Genomic DNA, 22,173 nt, shown 5'->3' with positions numbered 1-22,173 from the left:
ATCAATAAGAGACGAGACTTGGTATCGGTTGAATACACCTTTGATATTCATTTATTCAATCATCGATTCCATAAAAAATAATTAATCCTATTAAATATTCTTCATTGAAAATCAAATTCCTGTTTCACCTTAATTTTAGTTAATTAGAAAACAGCATTCTAGATTAACCCTTATCCCATAAATTAACCCAATACCAGCGATCAGATTTAAATCCACGGTAGCATTGAAACTAGTAAAACTGGCGAACCTAGATAACACAAGCACCAACGGTTGTATTTAGCCTAGTCAATAATTGATCCTACAACTTAACAAATTCAACAGCAGAAAATATCAAACGTAGTTGCTTCGCAAATTAGATTAATTCAAACAATTACGGATTTGAATTCTAATTTAGCTATAGTTTGCAAAACAAAATCCTAAGATGGCCAATCCTAAAATCTCGCATACAAACATGAAATAAACAAGATCAGATATTGATACTTAAAAAGAATTAAACACTACAAATCGAATCTCAAGAATAAACTATATCAAGGTTTCGTCTCCCTCAACCAAGTAAAAAGGTTTTGCTACAACTATTCATCACAAAATCGAATAAAAATCCAAAAGAAATGAAGAAGAGTTGAGAGAAAAATTCGAAGAACAAAACCTAGCTGCCAAGAGAGTGTCCAAGTCTGATAACAAACTCTCAAAAACGGAATTAAAAGCCTAATAAAGCCTAGAGTCCAAAATAAATGAGTTTTCAAAATTACAAAATTCTTCCCGAACATACTAGCACGCTCGAGCGCATTGAGTACGCCCGCTCGAGCGCATCAAAATATGCGAATCTATGTTTTGAAACTTCTCGGCCGCGCTCGATCCTGCTGAATTCATCCGCTCGAGCGCATGTAAAATGGAGTGCTTGCTGCCTTCAAAATTCAGATGCCGCGCTCAATCCTGCTGAGTTCATCGGATCGAGCACATTAAAATTCCCAATAATCTGTCCTTTTTCTTCAACTTGAAATTCCCTACACATTAAACCCGGAGTATGTTATGAATGTAAATGCATGCAAAAGACAAAACATAGATAAAACATGAACAATAACAAGTAAATGAATGCAAACTAGTAACAAAATAACAACAAAAAAGGCAAACTAAACGATGATTTTGCACCAAACTCAAAAGTATGCACCTCGTATGCTCATATATACGTGAAAGCTCAACGGGGTATCTAAGGATAATTTAAAAATAAATTCGGCCCAAATAATCCAACAATGCCTCAATCCTATCTATGTTTGTATGTTTCAAATTCAAATTCAAGCATAACTCACCGAGTATATAAGAATTCAACCATCGATTTGGTTCCATTAGTTCAAGATAGGCATGTGATTCAATGACTAAACAACAAAAATAACGCTTCATCATTGGCCAGGCTACCATTTCTTTCTCAATTCAGTACAAATGCAACACAAAGAAACGACATTAACATGTCTAAAATGCAACAATGCACAAAAACAAATAAAATGCATGAAACATGAAACACCCCCCCCCCCCCCCCATACTTAAACTAAGCATTGTCCCCAATGCATCCCAACACAAAACACAACTAAATAAAAAAAATGCTATGCAAAAAATGAGAAACGAAACTCCCCTGGTTCAATGGTCGGCGTCGTCCTCCTCTTCTAAATTGGGAGGAAGGACAGGATTGGCGCCTGGAAAGTCGGACGGCTGTGGAAATGGGATAGCTAGTGGTAGCGTGGTGGGATCGATCCCGAGTAGCTCTGAGAAGCCTCGGCAAATGAAGTCCAAGGCCTGAAAATTTGAGGACACTGCCGCATTGAAAGAATTTTGAAACTGAGCCTGGTGGGCCAACACTCGAATAGTGACGGTAGTAGTTCGGCGGGGAAGCTGCGGAGGGCGTAGTGGATCGGGTACCGGCACGAATTGATCGGCCACCGAGAACTGGCTCATCCGATATGCCCGCTTGGCATTTAATGTCGCGCCGTCAATAGGGCGCATTGGTTGTAACCATTCCTCATTGGGTCGATGTGGCACCCCGGCGGGCAAGCATAGTTGCGTGATAATCATCGGAAAGAAGAGAGCCGATGTCCTGGTAGCGATAGAATGATGCATCTGTGCGTGAATAACTCGGCCCGCATTAACTGGCAGATTGAGATGAAGAGCGTAGAGGAGCACAGCACGCTCAATATGGACCTCACTCGTGTGAGAGATAGGCATCAGACGTCGGGCGACAAAAATGTACCAAGTGGCCGGATCCATCAGCAGATATTTCTCTTTAAAGCACTTGAATGTAACCGGATCCTACAAGGCAGCCCCAGCCATGCTTACTTGCTGAATGACCTCGTGCAAATCCGGGGCGAAAGCTATGCTTTGGTATAAACTATCATCGATGTCGGGCTTCTCCAAAAGGCTATTCAGATCTTGGGGCACATATGAAACCAGAATGCCTCGAACGAAGGCTTTACTATCCGCGCGCTCCGTAGCATTAGCGTAAAATTCCCTCACAATAGGGACAATAGCCGGAGATGGTTGTTGAGAAAATTTTTCCCACCCACTATTCACGACTTGGTTAGCCACATCGCTGTCATAAGCCGCTATGTCAAAACCCCTCTCAGTAATAGGGGAGCGATTGGTTTTAGCATGATCGTATTGATCCCGAGCCGCTTGGTTGACGAATTGGCCAGTTGTGTGGATTGGGTCCTAGGTATCTCCTGTTCCTTGGCGAGAAGATTCATCGCGCTATCGAGTGCGTTTCGGGCACATAATTGTGTTAGAAGAGCAAGAAACTTGACCAGGGCAATATATCGAACACTTGGTGTGCACCAAGAATTCCGGTGTTTCTTAGCAAAATCTGGCGCTGGAGAATTGGAGAAGAGAAGGAGGATGATGAGTGCAATCCTTGGAATGATTCCTGCAATGGATCAAGATAAATTTGTGAAGATTGGTAAAATTCAAAAATGGGGGATTTAGGGTTCTATGGAAACCGAGTAAAGGAGGAGGAAAATGTGAGGGGAGAAAGAAAGAAAAGGAAAGAAATAACATGCCCAGGATAGCGCGCTCGAGCGCGCTAAGTACGTGCGATCGAGCGCGCTTCGTAATAAGCGGGCAGAGAATGGGGTTCAAACCGCACGCTCGATCGCATGAGTATGTGCAATTGAGCGCGCCCTAAAAAAAATCCCGCAGAGAACTAGTGAAATAACATGCGCTCGATCGCGTGATTACGTGCGATCGAGCACATAACGCTAAAAAATATATTTTTATAATTTTCCAAAATTTTTTGAAAAACAAAATAATGCAAAAAAATAAACTAAAAACAATAAAATCAAATAAAAACAAAAGGGAAGAAACACTGGGTTGCCTCCCAGTCAGCGCTAAATTTACAGTCAGTCTATAGCTCGACTGCTTGCCGTGATTTAGTCGACATTTGGCAGAGCATCTAGAGTAATATCATGCTCGTCCCTTCCTACGTTCGCTTGGACTCCTTCATAATAGTGTTTAAGCCGGTGGCCATTTACCTTGAATGTTTTGGATGTGTCCAAGCTTTGAATTTTCACTGCACCATGAGGAAAGACATTAGTTACAACAAACGGTCCATTCCAACGTGAACGCAACTTACCTGGAAATAACCGAAGTCGGGAATGATAGAGCAACACTTTTTGACCGACTTCAAAGTTTTGTCTAGAGATCATCTTGTCGTGGAAGGCCTTTGTTTTGTCCTTGTAAATCTTGGAGCTGACATAAGCATCATTGAGGATCTCTTCCAATTCTTGCAACTGCAGCTTTCGGTGCTCGCCACTCTCATTCATCTGCATGTTAAAGTTTTTGATAGCCCAATAGGCTCTATGATCCAATTCCACTGGCAGATGGCATGGTTTTTCAAAAATTAGCCAATATGGAGACATTCCAATCGGCATCTTGAATGTGGTTCGATATGCCCACAAAGCATCATCCAAACGCAAGCTCCAATCCTTTCTTGTCGGATTCACGGTCTTCGCTAAAATGGACTTGATCTCTCTGTTCGATACCTCAGCTTGACCGTTGGATTGTGGATGATAAGCAGTGGAGATCCTGTGCGTCACATGGTATTTGTTTAACATACTGGCAACAGTACGGTTGCAGAAGTGAGTTCCTCTATCATTGATGATGGCTCTTGGGATTCCAAACCTAGAAAAAATGTTGTGTTTGATAAATTCTGCAACAACTTGAGAATTTTCAGTACGGGTGGCCTTTGCTTTCACCCATTTCAAGACATAGTCCACAGTAAGAAATATATAGACAAATCCATGTGAATTTGGAAAAGGGCCCATGAAGTCGATGCCCCAAACATCAAAGATTTCACAAACTAAAATAGGTTGCTGGGGCATCTCCTTATGTTGGGAGATATTACCTGTCTTTTGGCATTGAGAGCACGACTTACAGAACACGTAAGCATCTCTAAATAAAGATGGCCAGAAAAATCCACAATCTAACACTTTTCTTGCTATCCTTTTCGCTCCAAAATGGCCACCACATGCATATGAATGACAAAACGTGAGGATAGGGATTACCTCGCTCGCGGGTACACATCGACGTATAACTTGATCAGCGCAGTGTTTCCACAAGTATGGATCATCCCATACGTAATACCTTGCATCGCTCCGCACCTTGTCCTTTTTGCCCTTGAAAATTCAAAGGGAAACCCATTAGTAACTAAGTAATTCAAAATATTTGCGTACCAGGGTAATTCGGCGATTGCTGAAAATAATTGCTCATCAGGAAATTCTTCACGCAAGCTTAGCTCCTCATCAATATGAACTAGGCGGCTCAAGTGGTCAGCGACTCAATTTTCTGTTCATCTCTTGTCTTTGATTTCCACATCGAATTCGCTCAACAGTAGTATCCATCTTATCAACATTGGTTTTGCCTCCTTCTTCGCCATCAGAAAACGAAGAGCTGCATGATCAGAATAAACAATAACTTTAGCACCAAGTAAATAAGAGAGAAATTTTGCTAATGCAAATACTACAGCTAAAATCTCCTTTTCAATGGTAAAATAATTTTGTTGGGCATCGTTCAGGACACGCAAAGCATAATAAATAGCATGCAATGCTTTCACAACTTTTTGTCCCAAAACTGCTCCAACAGCATAGTCACTGGCATCACACATGATCTCAAACGGTTGGCTCCAGTCCGGTGGTTGGATTACTGGTGCTGAAGTCAATGAGTCCTTCAATTTGTCAAAGGAAGATTTGCATGACTCATTAAACTCAAATGACACATCTTTTTGTAATAGCTTGCACATGGGGGATGCGATCTAGGCGAAATCTTGAATGTACCTCCTGTAAAAACCTGCATGGCCAAGAAAAGAGCGCACTTCCCACACACATGTGGGATAAGGGAGAGATTGAATAATATCAATTTTAGCTTTGTCGACCTCTATCCCCTTAGATGAAATTACATGACCTAACACAACACCTTGCCCAACCATAAAGTGACATTTTTTAGAATTTAAGACCAAATTGGTTTCGACACACCTCTTGAGGACAAGAGCAAGGTTAGATAGACCATTTTCAAATTATTCACCATAGACAGTGAAATCATCCTAAAAAACTTCTAAGATATGCTCAATGAAGTCTGAAAATATACTAACCATACACCGTTGGAAAGTGTCGGTGCATTGCAAAGTCCAAAGGGCATCCGTCGATATGCAAAGGTGCCAAATGGGCAAGTGAATGTCGTTTTTTCCTGGTCCTTCGGTGCAATAGCAATTTGAAAATAGCCAGAATATCCATCAAGAAAATAATAGTAAGGATGACACGCTAACCTTTCAATCATTTGATCAATAAAGGGTAAAGGAAAGTGGTCCTTTCGGGTTCCGGCATTCAGCATCCTATAGTCAATACAAACCCTCCACCCATTTTGAATACGGGTGGGAACCATCTCGTCATACTTATTCTTCACCACAGTCATCCCAGTTTTCTTGGGTACCACTTGTACCAGACTGACCCACTGACTGTTAGAAATTAGGTAGATGACCCCAACTTCAAGTAATTTCAGAATTTCAGCTTTTACCACCTCCATCATCGGTGGATTCAGTTTGCGTTGCGGCTGACATGAGGGACTTGCTCCTTCCTCCATCAATATTTGGTGCATGCATGTGGAAGGGATAATTCCCTTTATGTCTGCTATAGTCCATCCAATAGCAGTCTTGTGCTCTTGCAATACTTTGACTAACTGTTCCTATTGATCGACTTCCAAACTATTGGAGATTATGACTGGTAACGTTTCTCCTTCTCCAAGGAAAACATACTTAAGATGGTTTGGAAGCGTATTTAGTTCGACTACTGATGCCTGCAAAACAGATGGAAGACGCCTAGTATTAGAGATTTGTAAAGATATGTAAGAGACATTACCTGACTGAGGTAGCTCAGGAGCACTGTTCAAAATTCCTTCCATCTCTACCACTTCTTTGATGAATCCAATTTCATCCTCATGCTGAATGGGTGCAACAATAGCCACCTCTAGATCATATTTTCTCACATGCTCACAATAATCTTGTGCCAAGTAATCCACAATATCAACAGAAAATAAACAATCATCACTATCAGGAAATTTCATGGCAGCATAGATATTAAATTTCACAACTTCTCAATCAAATTCCATAGTGAGTGTGCAACTGTGAACATCAATTTTGGTCATGGAAGTTTTCAAAAATAGTCTGCCTAACAAAATAGGACTATTATGATCACTGTTTTCCATGTCTAGCACATAAAAATCTGCAGGAAATACCAAGTCATTCACTTGCACTAACACATCTTCTACTACTCCCCTAGGGTATGCATTAGATCTATCAGCTAATTGAATAACAATTCCAGTTTTGTTCAATGGACCAAGTTTCAAGGATGCATAGATAGAATATGGCATAACATTAATTGATGCTCCTAGATCTAACATGGTCTTCTCAAGTCTAACATTCCCTATAGTGCATGGGATAGAAAACATACCTGGATCCTTGCATTTTGCGGGAAATTTTCTTTGGATCACAGCAGATACGTTCTCACCAAGTTCCACTTTTTGACAACCCTTCAGTGTATGTTTCCTCTTTGCTGTGCACAGTTATTTCAAGAACTTCGCGTATCGAGGCACCTGCTTAATAGCATCTAACAATGGAATATTCACCTCACATCTACGAAAAGTCTCATACAGGTCCTTTATCCCTTCATATTTTCTAGACTCCTTTAGTGCTAAGGGAAAAGGGGCAACAGGCTTATACTCAGAAAGTGGAGGAAACTTACCTCTTGGCGCGTCTTCCTTGGTTGTTTCGCCATCAATCGCCTTCGGTTATTCTTGTGGCTTCTCCTTGGGTGAAGCCTCAACTTCTTTTTCCTTGATCTTCAACTCCTTCCCATTTCTTAGAGTGATTGCACTTGCGTTTTCTGTTGGGTTTTGAATTCTTTGAGATGGTAAAGCATTAGAATGATGTGCTTCTAGTTTATTGATGGTTGTGGCGAACTGTCCCATTTGGGTGTTCAAGTTTTGGATACTTGCTCTTGTTTCCTATTGAAAAGCTACAGTATTAGTCGCAAGATCCTTAACGATATTTTCAAGAAACTCACCTGGTGTTGGTATTTGAGGACGCTGCTGCTGTTGAGGATACGGCGGCCTAAAATCTTGATTGTGCGATGGTGCTTGAAGCCCCGATTGATTTGCTTGAGGGTTCCCATATCTTAAATTTGGATGATCCTTCCAGCCAGGATTGTATGTGTTGGAATAGGGATCATATTTCCGCTGTGGTGGTCCAGGGAATCCTCTAGTAGCATTGACCTGTTCTACCGACTCTTCTTGAAGTGTGGGATCCGTATCAGTAATATGTCCCACTGCAGTACAAATTCCACATGCCTTGCAGTTTGTCCATTTCCTACAGCCATCTGACTCACAAGAGACGTCAATTCAATTAATTTTTGTTCAAGGGAAGAGACATTTACCTCGTTGTTCTTCCTTGGTATATTCTCATTTCTGATGGTGCCAAATTGTTGAGAATTGGCAGCCATAATCTCTATCAAATTCCTCGCTTGTACCGTAGTTTTGTCCAAAAAAATGCCTCCACTGGCTGCGTCTAGCATACTCATTTCATGAGGTAACAAACCTTCATAGCAAAATTGTATTAATTGATTTTCACTTATCTGGTGTTGCGGACAGCTAGCACAAAGCTTCTTGAATCACTCCCAGTACTCGTGCAGTGATTCTTCGGAATATTGCTTCATTCCATAGATTTCCTTCCGGATGTTCGCAGCTCTAGATGCTGGGAAATATTTCACCAGAAAGGTTCTTTTCATCTCTGTCCACATCGTGATAAAACCAGAGGACAAGTAATATAGCCAATCCTTAGAAGCACTCTTCAAAGAGAAAGGAAAAACTCTTAGATGAATTTGCTCCTCTGTCACTCCATGTGGCTTCATACTCGTACAAACCACATGGAATTCCATCAGGTGTTTATTCGGGTCCTCACCTGCAAAACCATGAAATGAAGGTAATAAGTGAATTAATCCAGATTTAAGCTCAAAAGTAGCATTATTTTCTAATGTAGGAAAAGTAATGCATAAATGTTGTTGATTGGGATCAGGAGTGCCCAATTGTCTAAGACTGAGGTTTGCATTAGCAGCCATCTCTTCGTCTTCTGGAAACAGCTCGAGCAGCTGCTTATTGTTGTTGTCTACGAAGTTCTCTCCTTCGCCTATGCAAAGTTCTTTCAATCTCCGGGTCGTAAAGAAAGTCTTCTACAGCAAGATCACCTGAAAGCATGAGAGCCGCCTGGACCATCCAGCCTCAAACCTGCCCCGCCACAAGGTACACAATACCCAAACACAGGGGCATGAGCTAGAACGCTCAATACGAAGCAATGATATAAATACAAATATGCGCACACATATGATTTAAAACTCAAGTGAAAACACTTGCTCATGGCACCCGAAATATACAGCACCGGCTAGAGAGCTACTCCGCGGGGTACTCGTATATTCCATATCAGGGCTGAGCCAACCCCATCCTGACCCGAATCCAAAATAGGATACAAGTCCCATATGGAAACTGTCATACTTGACTTGAGTCCAATTTGAGATCATCGTTCCCTATGGAGACTATCAATGACTCACATCTCTCCGGATGCAGTCACACGTCAAATCATATATGTTCTAAGACGGTAAAATATGCTAAAACATGATAAAACATATAGCACATACTCATGCAACATATGAGCAAATATATCATGCTGGCTATCTCGGTCAGTACTTACGTACCTCTAACACTGCTGGTCAAACCTAGCTCTGCTGGCCTAGACTCCAAGCCTACTAGTCCAGTCTACTAGCTACTACAATGCAAATATCCATGCATCAACAATTAAGCTCTAAAAGCATTAACTAAACTATTGCATAATCCTAAATATTTTTAGGATGCAAAAGCTATACCTGCGTCCGTCGTTAGCCCTTTGCTGAAGATAGCCTCAAAACTAGGCCGTAGCTCCGCGACGACGTCTAGATCACTAAGCCACTTCCGGATTCCCCGTAGGATGCCTAGATCTCCCTAGATCTGAGTTATAAGGCTTTGGAATCGAGAGAGAAGAGAGGGAATTGGTGTGAGAAAATGAATTCTCGAACCCTCTATTTATAGGCAACGTTCGGAGCCTAAGAACCCGGTTCGAACCGTCCGAACTCGATCGAAACCTCCGATCGCACCTTCGGAGCGTCCGATCGCCCAATATTACGTCAGTCGTGACGTCACCTTGCTGACGTATGCAATGACGTGTGCCCTGGTCCTGATCGGAATGTCCGATCTTACCGACGGAGCGTCCGATCTCGATCGGAGCCTCCGATCCTGGCACGGAGCTTCCGATCCCCTTCGAATCGTCCGAACCCCTTTTCGGATCTTCCGATCCTGCTGAACCAATTTAACTAATTCGGGTGCTCTGAATCCATTTCTGAAGTCCGTTGTCCCAACAAGAACTTACTTAATCATGTTTTACTTAATCTAGACATGATCATGTGATTAACTACTCATTAATCACTAATTAGAAATGCGGGTTACTACATTCGTCCTCGAAATTTAAGTCTTAGAGGAAAACAATAATAGCCAACCAAATGTTCTTTATTACAACTGAACAAGTACAAAATCGATACAAAGAAGTACAAATTCTCAAAATAACTCGTGGTGCTCGGCTAACATCCGACTCTCCAACTCCCAAGTAGCTTCCTCTGTCCCTCTTTGTTGCCACTGTACCATAACCAATAGTATGCGCTTGTTACGAAGTACCTTGTCCTTCCTGTCAAGAATCCGTAGGGGTTTCTCCATATATGATAGATCCCGGTCCACCTTTACCTCGGTCGAATGTAAAATATGTGACTCGTCCGCCACATACTGCCTCAACAAGGACACGTGGAACACATCGTGGATCTCCGAAAGATCGGGTGGCAAGGCCAGATGATAAGCAACATCCCCAACCTTCTCGAGAATCTCGAAAGGACCAATGAATCTAGGTGTCAGCTTACCCTTGCGACCAAACCTCATCACCTTCCGGAAAGGTGACACACGCAAGAAAACATACTCTCCTACCTCAAAATGAAGTGGCCTGCGGTGAGTGTTCGCGTAGCTAGCCTGTCGATCCTGGGCTGCCTTAACCTTGCGTCGGATCAACTCTACTGCATCAATCATCTGCTGAATCATCTGAGGACCCTCAACCTGACGCTCGCCAACCTCGTTCCAAAACAAAGGTGTACGACAACGGCGTCCATAAAGAGCCTCAAATGGTGCCATGCCAATGCAGCGATGGAAACTATTGTTGTAGGCGAACTCCACCAAGGGTAAATGATCATGCCATGCTGGACCAGAATCCATTACCATCGCGCAAAGCATATCCTCTAGAGTGCGAATAGTACGCTCCGACTGTCCGTCCGTCTCTGGATGATAAGCCGTACTCAAGCTCAAAGTAGTACCAAGGGCTCGCTGGAAACTACCCCAAAATCTCGAGGTGAATCTCGGATCTCTATCGCTGACAATGCTCAACGGAATCCCATGTAATCGAACAATCTCCCGTACATACAATTGCGCCATCCTATCAAAGGTGTAATCGCGGTTATAGGGAAGAAAATGTGCTGACTTCGACAACCAATCCACGACAACCCAAATAGCATCAAAATTCCTGGAAGACATGGGCAAGTGGGTGACAAAGTCCATCGTCACATGCTCCCACTTCCATTCAGGAATCTCTAAGCTGTGAAGTAATCCTCCGGGTCGTCTAAACTCTTCCTTGACCTGCTGACATACAAGGCATCGGGATACGAACTGATAAACGCTGCGCTTCATTCTTTTCCACCAAAATCGAGTGCGAAGATCCTTGTACATCTTCATGCTGCCTGGATGTACAGAGAATCGACTGTGGTGAGCTTGCAATAAGATCTCCTCCCTCAAAGTAGAATCCTCGGGTACCACAACTCGACCAGAAAGACACAACAGACCATCCCCTTGCAGATAGAAACCAGAAGTATTATCACCGTCAGGCAGTCGGGCCAACTTCTGAGTCTTCAGATCAGAATTCTGAGCTTCCCGGATTCGTCTGTATAGCGCTGGCTCTGCGAGCACAGAAGAGACACGAATCCCTTGTTGTTCTTTCTTATGACGGAACATGAATCCCAAAGAACAACACTCCTCCACTGCCTTCGAAACCGAACTAGTACGAAGGGAACTCACATAAACTTTGCGACTAAGCGCATCAGCAACAGGATTTGAAGAACCTGGATGGTACTTGATCTCACAATCGTAATCCTTCAACAGATCCATCCAACGACGCTGCCGCATGTTCAACTCAGCCTGAGTGAACAGATACTTCAAACTCTTATGATCGGTGAAGATCTCGTATCGTTCTCCATACAAATAGTGACGCCATATCTTAAGATCAAAAACAATGGCTTCAAGCTCAAAATCATGTACGGGATAGTTCTCCTCGTGAGTTTTCAGCTGTCTAGAGGCATAAGCGATCACGTGGCCATTCTGAGTCAACACGCACCCCAAACCCTAGAGAGAAGCATCAGTGAAGACTACAAAACCACCTGATCTAGACTGTAAAGCAAGAACTGGAGCTGTCGTCAGACGACGTCTCAACTCACGAAAACTGTCTTCACAAGCATCAGACCAAACGAAAGAAACGTCTTTCTTCGTCAACTGAGTCAAAGGCTTAGCTATCTGAGAGAAATTCTCCACAAAACGACGTTAGTATCCAGCTAAACCAAGGAAACTACGAATCTCAGAAACTGTAGTCGGTCGCGACCAATTCAAAATAGCTTCGATCTTGCTAGGATCAACAGATACGCCCTCCTGAGAAATGACATGACCAAGGAACACAACTCGGTCAATCCAGAAGCCACACTTACTTAGTTTCACGTACAACTGTCTTTCCCTCAAGACCTGCAGTACAGTATAGAGATGGTAGGCATGCTCATCCATGCTGTGAGAATACACCAAAATGTCATCGATGAACACCACCACGAACTTATCCAGAATGTCGCGGAAAACTCTGTTCATCAGATCCATAAAAATAGCTGGAGCATTTGTCAACCCAAACGGCATTACTAGAAACTCATAGTGTCCATAACGCGTACGAAATGCTGTCTTAGGAAAATCCTCCCGTCGAACTCGCAACTGATGATACCCAGACCGAAGATCAATCTTCGAATAGACAAAAGTACCCTGCAACTGATCAAAGAGATCATCTATCCGCGGAAGAGGATACTTATTCTTCACTGTCGCTTGATTCAATTGGCGGTAATCGATACACAACCGCATCGAACCATCCTTCTTCTTGACAAACAGCACTGGGGCTCCCCATGGCAAAACACTAGGTCGAATATAACCCTTATCAAGAAGATCTTGCAATTGCTTCTGCAGCTCTTTCATTTCTGACGGTGCCAATCGGTAAGGAGTTCTGGAAATCGGTGTAGTCCCTGGCGCTAACTCAATGCCAAACTCAATCTCCCTTACTGGTGGCAAGCCTGGAATCTCCTCCGAAACACATCTGAAAAGTCACGAACCACTTGTATCTCTTGGATATCTGTCTCTCCTGAGGATGCATCAATGGCGTAGATAAGGTAGCCTTCCCCGCTAGACTCTAAAGCACGTCGAGCCTTCAGAGCTGAAACCACTGGCATCGGGGGTCGCGCTCCCTCACCATAGAAATACCATGACTCGTCATCCTCTAGACGAAACTGGACAAACCTCTGATAGCAATCCACTATCGCTCGGTAGGTAGTCAATAGATCTATCCCAATGATGCAATCGAAATCCTCCATCGCTAGAATCATTAGGTTAGCACTAAGCTGATGTCCCTCAAAATCCAAAACACAACCCCCAACTAGACGCTTGGCTAAAACCTCGCTCCCCATAGGAGTAGAAACCACTAGCAACACGTCTAAAGGAATAAATGACAATCTATACTTCTTAGCGAAACGTGCTGAGACAAAAGAATGCGATGCACCGGTATCAATTAAAACATATGCAGGAAAACCTCAGTCTTAGACAATTGGGCACTCCTGATCCCAATCAACAACCTTTATGCATTACTTTTCCTACATTAGAAAATAATGCTACTTTTGAGCTTAAATCTGGATTAATTCACTTATTACCTTCTTTTCATGGTCTTGCAGGTGATGACCCGAATAAACACCTGATGGAATTCCATGTGGTTTGTACGAGTATGAAGCCACATGGAGTGACAGAGGAGCAAATTCAGCTAAGAGCTTTTCCTTTCTCTTTGAAGAGTGCTTCTAAGGATTGGCTATATTACTTGTCCTCTGGCTCTATCACGATGTGGATAGAGATGAAAAGAACCTTTCTGGTGAAATATTTCCCAGCATCTAGAGCTGCGAACATCCGGAAGGAAATCTATGGAATGAAGCAATATTCCGAAGAATCACTGCACGAGTACTGGGAGTGATTCAAGAAGCTTTGTGCTAGCGGTCCGCAACAACAGATAAGTGAAAATCAAATAATACAATTTTGCTATGAAGGTTTGTTACCTCATGACAGGAGTATGCTAGACGCAGCCAGTGGAGGCATTTTTTTGGACAAAACTACGGTACAATCGAGGAATTTGATAGAGAGTATGGCTGCCAATTCTCAACAATTTGGCACCATCAGAAATGAGAATATACCAAGGAAGAACAACGAGGTAAATGTCTCTTCCCTTGAACAACAATTAATTGAATTGACGTCTCTTGTGCGTCAGATGGCTGTAGGGAATGGACAAACTACAAAGGCATGTGGAATTTGTACTGCAGTGGGACATACTACTGATACGGATCCCACACTTCAAGAAGAGTCGGTAGAACAGGTTAATGCTACTAGAGGATTCCCTGGACCACCACAGTGGAAATATGATCCCTATTCCAACACATACAATCCTGGCTGGAAGGATCATCCAAATTTAAGATATGGGAACCCTCAAGCAAATCAATCGGGGCTTCAAGCACCACCGCACAATCAAGCTTTTAGGCCGCCTTATCCTCAACAGCAGCAGCGTCCTCAAATACAAACACTAGGTGAGTTTCTTGAAAATATCGTTAAGGATCTTGCGACTAATACTGTAGCTTTTCAACAGGAAACAAGAGCAAGTATCCAAAACTTGAACACCCAGATGGGACCGCTGCCCCAACCAGCATAGGAAAATCTCTCTTCATGTGACCCTCCTGGCCACACTGGAAACATGCAGTGGCCGATCGACCACACTGCCCTGGAGGATTTCTGTGTCGGCACTGAATACACCGGTTCGGTCTCTATCCACCCAAACGATGCACTCCACCAGATCCAGAGGAAGAAGAAGAAGTACCTCCTGGCTTCTTGAAGGATTGTCTTCTCGGACCCAAAGGACTAGAGTTCGCTGGCCTGGAAGAAGAAGAGTAAAGTCCCCTATTCCTCCGAATACTGTCCTCGGCCTGGCAACAACGGTCAACCAAATCCTCGTAAGTCCCATCGCCACCCACAACAACCATACGATGAATGTCAGAGTTCAACCCCTGAAGGAAATGATCAAACTTCGCCATAGAGCTATCAGCAATATGAGGACAAAAGGGTAGCAGATCAAAGAACTTCTGCTGGTACTCCTCGATCGTCATCATCCCCTGCCGCAAACTCAACAACTCACTGGCTTTTGCCTGACGAAGAGCTGGAGGAAAATAAAATCTCTGATAGGCAGTAAGGAACTCCACCCAAGTAGCTGCACCTCTAGCTGCTATGAACGGTGCGGAAGTAGACCTCCACCACTTCCTCGCCCTACCCTCAAGCATAAAGGCAAGGATATCCATCCTATCCTCAGCCGTGCAATGGAACTCCTGGAAGCACTGCTCCATCTTCTCCATCCAATCCTCCGCCTCTTGGAATGTCTCACCACCTGTCAAAGGACTCGGGCTAACTTCCTTAAACCTACGCATGCTGACTTGCCTGCGCTCCTCGGGCTGTCCCCGACGTCTACGATCGTCCGGATCGCCCCAACGACCGCTGTCTACGCTACCGTGACTCTCGTCGTAATCTGCCATCTGTTACATAAGAACAGATAATTACTTAATCCGCTTTACGATATTCCCAGTGCAATGCATCGCTCTGATACCAAAAATGTAGTGACCCAACCCGGATCCACTATCTAATCAGAGTTATAGTAAAAGCGCACGCAATAAAATCTTAAATCGTAAAGAGCGGATAATTAAAATGCAACAAATCCAATCGGCAGAATACAATCGACGCTATCATAAGTGTATAAGTACTGTTATACAACCAAATCGAAGGTTTAGGGTAAATAATCGCACTCCCCAAGCTCAATCCTGCTGAGAGCCTCCTGGACCGTCCAGCCTCAAACCTGCCCCGCCACAAGGTACACAATACCCAAACACAGGGGCGTGAGCTAGAACGCTCAATACGAAGCAATGATATAAATACAAATATGCGCACACAGATGATTTAAAACTCAAGTGAAAATACTTGCTCATGTCGCTGGGAATATACAGCACCGGCTAGAGAGCTACTCTGCGGGGTACTGAAAGAGTGGGTGCCCGGTGAGCCAACTTGTGGCTAAGGGCTTTGATGACTCTATGTATAAACAATCTTTTGTTTAATTTAATTTACTCTTTTATAATGGCGTTTACTTTATCTTTTATCATATTATTATGTTGTGACATACAATAAGATGTTTAGATGAAGACCTTGAATATACTATAGTGTATGTAAGATGTGGTGGCACATGGGGATGGCTATCATGAAACACATCTTATAGTCACTGTATATTCTAAACAGTTCCTAGTCGATTGAGCCGTCCGTTAATAAGGATAAGGATCGCTCGAGATTGAGACTAGCATTTGCGATGCCGAGTACCACGTTTCATTGGTATGGAACATAGAGATGTTCAAAGCATGTAAATGGATATTCATACGAAGAATGATTGAACTACCCTATCTGGACTTTCCAAGTGGTTATCACTTATCGAGTGGATAAAGTCCGCGGTTTTGGTTGTACACCATTAGTCCTTACTACTTGAAACATCATTGAGACTCTATATGCTAGTACTGTACTTTGACTCGTTTACCGACTCTATTGGGGTCATCAGGTTTCGGGATTGGGTGCAGTTATGACACATATAGGAGTCGATGCTTTGTTGTCAAGGATTCACCACATACTTGCTAGTGTGGATATCCTATGCAATCTGAGGAGATATTAGCGTGACGAATCTCTGGCCAGAGTACATGATGTGTTTTAAGAAATGGTTTCTTAGTAGCACATGCGATGTCACTATTTGATCTTCAAGATGCATTGCATAGTTATCGAATCTCGAACGACTCTCGATTTACCAATGGTTGTTGATTCGATCGGGATATTTGGATGAAGGGACCGTACTATACGCTAACCAAAATCTATTGGTTCTTGCAGGCACTATCAGTGATACCTAGGGAATCATGGGGCGATGTTGCTAGGCGCTCTTACCATGATTCGATGGGCAAGTCGGAAATTGTTGTTCCGAGTCACAAGGAGTTGTGAGCCCACGGCTAGCTGTATCCCTGAACCATTGAGGGTCACACAAGTAATGGATTTTTAATCCCCGTTGAGATAATTAAATTTAAAGAGTTAAATTTAGTGAATAAAGAAGTGGGACTTCTTATATCAGAGTAGAAGAGTAAGATTTCCTAAAATGACATAGGGATGGGCATTTTTGGAAATCACTGAATTCGGATTCAGAAAATTTATCTTGACTTTAAAAGATGCAGAAATGGTTTCTGTGCACATTGGTGAAATTGGTTTATCAATCTGAGTCACGATGAATTTTATATTAATATCTGAACATGCGGGCTTTGATTGTCAGGCTTGAACTTATGACTAATGGGCCCTAAGCTGTTAGCAGCCCACATTATAAATAAGTTATTGCAGTACAGAAATTACACAACAGAGGCTCATAATTTCGAACACTAGGGTTTTTGAGACCTAGTGGCCGCCGCCCCCTCTCCCCTCTCTGCTCGAAAAATTCCAGCCTGTGAATTTTGAATTTGCAGTCTGGTTTAACGGATCAAATTCGTTAATTCTCTTCGTAGAAACTTCTGATAGATTTTCTAGTGCAATCTATCAGAGGGATTAAACTTCTGTTCGTGGACCTGATTGAAGAATTGTTCGTCCATCAGTTCCTGGGATATACAACAAGAGCAGAGTAATCTGTTGGTGTCCATAATCTCGTTTTGAGATTTCAAGGTAAAAATTTAATTGTTATTTAATTTTTACACGCACAATTTAATCGTAAAGTTTTGATACCCATGATATGGAATCGTTCCATATAAAATTTTAAAACTTTCGCTGCACCGGGTATCAATTCTGATTGCTCTGATCACCATTTTCCAACAGTGGTATCAGAGCCAGGTTGCTCAGATCAAGCAATTAAATTAATCGATTGTACAAAAATTTTTAAGCCTCGGTTTTTGAAACAAAATAAATTTTTTTAAAAAATAAATTTGTTTTTTTGAAGGGCAAAACACGGGCAGCGATCGTCGCTGCCCAAGGGGCAGCGACGGGCTGCCCAGGATTATCCCGGGCGGACCGGAAAAAAATTAATTTTTATTTTAAATTAAAATTTTAATATGTTAAAATTCTATTTTTTGGTCCGATCGAAAATTGTTTTTGATTGGTCCACGAGGCGTCGGATCGAATTGTTCGAGTCCGAAAATTTTAAAATTGATTTTTGGATAAATTTGAATTTTTGGAAAATTTATAGATTTTATCCGTTAAATCAGATTTTATGAAATTAATTATTTTTGGTTCAATTGATGATAAGATATGATCTTATGGAAATATTGAGTAAAATATGATTTTATGTATAAAATTGGATTTTATATGTAAAATATTATTTTATTTGATAAAAAGATAAAATATGATTTTGTATGTAAAATAAGATTTTATATATGGAATATGATTTTATCCTTTTAATTTAATTGCCATTGCATGTTATCCAATAAATTAATTTTGAATTAAATATTATTGGATAAGGATAATCGATTGTCATGACCAATTTTGTAGGTGTATGTTAGGGAATTTACATTTGTTTTTATTGTTTTTGGATTTATTAATGGGCCTGGTTTATGGCCCGTTCCCACCCCTTAAAATATATCCCCTATTTGTCATAGTTATTTATTGTAAATATATTAGACTTAGTGGGAGATGAAGATTTGAAGACAAAGGTGGGCCCAGCAGACAATAAAGATGAAGAAATGTAAATTGGAAGCTCAATGTAATAGGATTGCATTGCATACCTGCATATTACCTAGGATTGGACTTAGACTCGTGATTGGCAACCACGGGTCGATTAGAAATGGAATCGATCATCCTATATAATATATGATATTATCGTTGTATGCATGTTTTAGACTAAATTGTATGAATCCCGCAAGCATACAAATTTTAAATGATGAGACAAATTTTCAAAATTAAAATCCCTCATTTTAAATATGATTTAAAATTGATATCAAGATAAATAAAGGAAATTTAAATATTGGTTAAATGTTCCTACCTTCCATCAACGATCAATGCATGAGATGCTACCCGCGGATACGGTCCGGCTCATATTATTGGGGGGGCCCGTTCGTCGGAAAGCTGTACATTGGATCGACACATGTTGTAAGTTGGGTGGAACTCCCATGGGATCGGCTCATATTATTGGGGGATCCACATGGCGACCGTCCATCACAACTTAATATTGATGGTTCATCTTGACATGTCACAATAAACGGCGTCATATTATTGGGCCCTTATTGGACATGAGGTAAAAATGTGGAGGTTGCTTTGGAAGCAATTGGGCTATACCTTTTGAAAATTATGGTTGCTTTGGAAGCAATTGGATATTAACCGTTGTTCATAGAGATTACTTCCCCCCTCCCCCAGGAAATTAATGGTGTTTGTTTTTTCCCGCTGAAAATACCTCTAATTGAAGGTTGTTTGATCTTTGCATTTTACCTTTCATTTGTGGTTCATGACTTCATTCATTTCATTTATAATGCTTTTGCTTTTTCGTTCTCCAACAGTGCTTGGCTTAGTGTATTGCCAGAATCATCATGGTGGGATAATGTTGTTGCTTGAATTTGGGAAACTACTGTAGTAGCGTCTAACAAATTGTGGTTTAGGAATGTGTACTTCCCAGCAAATCCTGGTCTTGAAGGGTAAGCCCCATTCTGTTGGATTCTTTTCGGAAATTATGTGCCTTAACTCGTTCTATTTGAACTGACAAATCTAGTTTATGGCTCAGACTTGGATGACAATAACAATTACTATTAGAATGACTTTTTTTTTTTATAATAACAACATTTATTGCATAAACTCCATTTTTACATTACTATCCATTGAGATTATGCCAAATTTTAGTATTATTGTGCTTGAAATACCATGTTTTATAACAGTGATTACATCAGAACTCAGAGAAATGGTAGTGTAAGCAATATTGTTGGATTATATGTAGATCATGCAGCTTGAGCATGTAGATTTGTTTTTCTTAGGTGGATTATCTGTATGAATTCCTAAGATTAAGAAACTCCGTGAATAAGAGAATGTTTGAATATTTTGTTGATAGCTGTTGCAGAGGTACCAATGTACACTTGGGAAATTTTATCAAGGCATGTGATGATTTATTTGATATTAAACCATCAGCACGACAAAAAATCAGTGTGTATTTTATTTATGGATTAGAAAAAAGATCATAGTGTATAGTCTAATTTCCTACGGGGTAAATATTTAATATTTATGTGCAACTCTTATACCAGTGGGATTTATTCAGAGTTTAAATTACTTTTGAAGCCATAATTATATTTTTATTCGATCTTCTTGAAGGGAGGGACACTCGATATGCTAATACTACCATTGGATTATAAAATTCTAGAAAGTTGCATTAAATAGAATATTCGCTCTAAATTTTTCTAAATGTTTTTTTGGTAGTGAAACGCCATTACGAACACAAAGGATGAGATGAAGAAGGAGAAGAAAATATTAGGTATAATCACTACATACAGATTTCATTATGATCATATATTTTTCTTTTCTTTTTCGTGTTATCTTTCTTGGCAAATTTATGATAGATATGCATTGTTATATATGAGTGTGATTTAGTTGTTTATAGAATGTTATAATGGGCCTTTTCAATTTCAATTGATGAATCACATATCGTGCCATATTTCCAAGATTAATTACCAAGAATTCAGCAGCATAATAGTAGTGAAATGTATTTTATTCAAATTATAAAATATATGATAAGAAAATAAACAACACTGCTCGTTTTTGTTTATGAGGGTGAGACACAAATTTATGTTATTTTCTTGGCAGTAAATGAAATTTGTGCTGAAGATATAGGTTATAAGTGGTGGTTTCTTAATTCACAGGACTTGTTTATGCATCATCTTCGCGACTTTTCTCATGTTTAACTTGATCAGTTCTGTTACCCTGACCCTTAAATTATCTGATGTAACTTAAACTTTATCGTTTTTAACATCGAAAAGGGAGTTTCAGTACATTAACTTGGTGGGAGCTTGCTTTACGTTCGATGCACAAATATGATGTGAAATGAGTGCAATTCGATAGCTGAGACTTTTTCATTTTCAGAATTTGATGGGATCTTGTTTTGGTTGTGCGTGTGTTTACCGGAGAATCTTGATTTCTGTCATTGAATTTCAATCTGATCTATTTAACTTTTTACATTTCAGTTTGCGGGATCCATCAAGAACCAATATTACAGTCAAACTCAATTTGATAAAGTTAGAAGTGAATGGAGCGAATTCGTCTACTCCTATTAAGGTGCCTAAATTGGTCGTGCACATTGGGATAAATCTTTGTTTTGGCTTTGCGGATTATTGGCTTTGCGGATTATTGGATTTACTTGTTAGAACACTTACTTGTTGATTTATAGATGTTGGTATTTATTGTATCTAATTAAATTTTTTAAATTTTGATGTAGTGAAACATATGTTTTAACTTCACTGCTTAAAACTAAATGGTGAAGTAGAACATAATTAATTTCTTCATCACAATGCATAACATGTGAAGTGACAGAACATTTACTTCATCGATCAATGCAAATGCCGAAGTCATTAATGATCTATTACTTCGTCAGTTAATGAAATTGTTGAAGTAAAATACATGCTTTTACTTCATCACAATACGTAACCTGTGAAGTTAGATAGAACATTTACTTCATCAGCCAACGTAAATGTCGAAGTCATATATATTCTATTACTTCGGCACTTAATGAAACCACTGAAGTAAAAGACATGCTTTTACTTCGAAACCGGTCCAATCCTGAACCAATTTTGACTCAATGAACCGACCAAAGACTTCGGTAATTTCCTGGCTAAGACTTCGGTTATTAAGCAAAGTAAAAAAGTATCCTTTTACTTCACGTGCATCTACTTCGGTATTTATCTATATACGACTTCAGTTAATACGCGAAGTAAAAGGTGGAAATTCTACTAGTGTTGGCTGATATTATTCGGGACCACAGTTTGTCAATTGGACTCCATGTTCCCACTAAGGAAAACAGTTTCCCGTTTTCACTAGAGGGTAGTGAAATCGTTAAAATAGTGGGAGTGAGATTCATAAAATAAATTTCGCTTATTTTATGTCTTAGTAAATTAATTAAACAATCATTGATTA

The 22,173-nt window shown here is 40.8% G+C and overlaps 1 long non-coding RNA gene across 1 annotated transcript; it reads left to right on the top strand.

Moving 5' to 3' along the window:
• Positions 1-19,407: 19,407 nt before the first annotated feature.
• LOC140892907 (uncharacterized) lies at positions 19,408-21,919 on the top strand. Its single transcript, XR_012152935.1, has 3 exons — positions 19,408-19,697; positions 20,467-20,521; positions 21,228-21,919. It is a non-coding gene; the product is annotated as an uncharacterized lncRNA (long non-coding RNA).
• Positions 21,920-22,173: the final 254 nt, after the last annotated feature.

This window comes from Henckelia pumila, chromosome 3 (assembly GCF_033568475.1).
Source record: "Henckelia pumila isolate YLH828 chromosome 3, ASM3356847v2, whole genome shotgun sequence".
Taxonomy (NCBI): domain Eukaryota; kingdom Viridiplantae; phylum Streptophyta; class Magnoliopsida; order Lamiales; family Gesneriaceae; genus Henckelia; species Henckelia pumila.
Note: the sequence above shows the minus strand (reverse complement) of the source record. Positions and strands in the feature narration are given on the sequence as shown.